The 2,318-nt window shown below is 38.4% G+C and overlaps 1 pseudogene; it reads right to left on the bottom strand.

Annotated features, from left to right (window-relative positions):
- Nucleotides 1-722: 722 nt before the first annotated feature.
- LOC130850215 (protein FAM136A-like) lies at nt 723-1,139 on the bottom strand (annotated as a pseudogene).
- Nucleotides 1,140-2,318: the final 1,179 nt, after the last annotated feature.

The raw sequence follows: 2,318 nt of genomic DNA on the forward strand, positions 1-2,318 counted from the left end.
TAATAGTGCTTCTTATATTTCTGTAGAGTCTCCAGGCTGACAGGTGTAATGTGTGAGAATTTTAAAAATTGTGCATCTACATCTTGACGTCCAGAAATGAATATCTTCAAGGACCCTTTCAAAGTTTTTATCCAAACTACTACTCCCAACTCTACATCTTAAATTAACTTCATGCCCTTGCATATAAAGCAAAACCAAGCCAAACAAAACACCAGAAGCTCCCTTTCCCCTTCTAAATTATGGGCCTCATGGATTTTTTTATCATAATTTGTGGAAAATGTTGTGGTGATCCTTCTGGTAAACAAGAGGTTGGCAACAAACAGCAACACCTCTCTCCACACTCCACCAGATCATAGGCAGGTTAGATGAATCTGCCAGCCTGTTGCTATCTGTGTACTAAGAGAATCTGGAACCTTGGAGGGTTTTGGTTTGGTACAACCAAGAGACCCTATTGCCAGGATGAGCACTTGCCACAGGAAATTCAGGCTCACAAAAACTCTCCTGTGCTATCTCTGACCCAAATTTTAGCACCAGTTTTTTTCCATTTCACTTTCTAGGATTGAAACACAAAGGAACCAGTGTCCAGAGGCAAGTGACACAGGCCTTAAGCTTGCTGTCATCCTTAATTTCCTCATTCATAAATTTTCCTCAGAAGACCCACATCCCCATTCCTCTTTTTAAATAGATTCCTGGCTTCAGCTCTGATGGCCAAAAGCAGACACCTATTTCCTAATGGATGAGAGAGACTCCTTCATCTTCTTGGTCATGGTTAGGATGGGGTTCATGTGGTCATCCACACACTTGGTCACACAACTCTCTGGCTGCCACTTCACCTGAAGCTCTTTTCTCCCCGCATCTATTGACTCTTTGGCTTTATGGTTGTAGTGCATACTGCACCGGGCCAGGCGGTCCTGGAACTTCTCCAACTTGCTGGTCACCAGGACCTGGGCTTGAGCCAGAGGTGCATGGCAGCCCTCAATGCACCGGTGTACTTGCTGCATGGACACCTGGATGTCCTCACAACAGATGGCGCTGCATGGGAACATGAGGTCCTGCATCTTCCGGATGTTCTCTCTCTCCAGAGTCTTCACCACGGAGTCTACCTCCTACTGCACCCGGAGCTGCTGCAGATCCACCATGGTGACCCTGCGCTGCTCCCTGCTGTGCCAGTGCCCCATGAGGCAATTTCTTAACTATGCTTTTACAAGACAGCTCTCACCAGACAGGAACAGCACCTGGGAGTCTCATAATTCTCATCAGCCTAAGGAGTCTTCTTGTAGTCACAGCAGTGAAGATAAAGTCTTAAAAAGTGTGTTGTGAATCCCTAATTACTTGAAAGAGCACTCAACACAAAAGGAAATAAGTGTAATTAAAATGAATTAATGCCATAAATATTTAGGGTATTCATTTTTTTTTTAATGTTAGTGTTTGAAATTGTTTCCCATTACAACTACCCTATTTTGTTTCTTATACTGTGCTACTTACTGGGTAATGGTGTCATTTTTTTAATTGGACTAGTGGCTTGAAGCCACAGAATTTAAATTATTTGAGTTCTCTGCTTCCATTTGTTCTTCTGGCAATTGACTTACCTTACCACAGAAATAGTCTTGGAAATTTTTATCTCTGTCTAAGTGTTGTGTGTGGAAGAATATTACAAAAATACTCATAGATTACACAGATATTATAAATGCTACATAACATTATAAATAATGATCAGTTACTTGATTAATATACATATGTACATATATACACATATACATATACATACATGTATATAGACATGTGTACATATACACACATATATACTAAAGTGTGATTTAAAAATATTCCCTAAACAAATTTTAGTTCTGTTTTGCTCATTATGGCTGATTATAAACAAAAAAACAATATCATAAAATATGGTGGATAGAGGTAACATATTTATTCTGGATTTTTAAAAATTTTCTAGGAACTTTGAAATTTGCAACTTTTACAGGTGAGAAACTGTAAAGTGTTTTTCTATGTGGTACTCTATAGGTTTTCAAAAAAACATGTTAGGTAAAAAGCATTTCTCTGTATTTCTGTCTCCTCCAATTTTCACTCTGTTGAATTCTAGGAGCTTCTTTTCATCTTTGTTCTTCAACTCTCTGCTACTGTGATATCCTCCTTCATTTTTTGCTCATTAGTTTTATAAAAAAAAATTAAGTGGAGGTGCAGAAATTAAATCCTTTAACTAAAAGAATCAAAGTAAAGAAGAGTAATTCCATATTTTTTTTGTCCTTAAGTGGAGTCATTTAGTGCCATTGTAAACATTTTTATTTTGAAGTTCATACTGTATG

Source organism: Hippopotamus amphibius, chromosome 3 (genome assembly GCF_030028045.1).
Source record: "Hippopotamus amphibius kiboko isolate mHipAmp2 chromosome 3, mHipAmp2.hap2, whole genome shotgun sequence".
NCBI classification, from domain to species: domain Eukaryota; kingdom Metazoa; phylum Chordata; class Mammalia; order Artiodactyla; family Hippopotamidae; genus Hippopotamus; species Hippopotamus amphibius.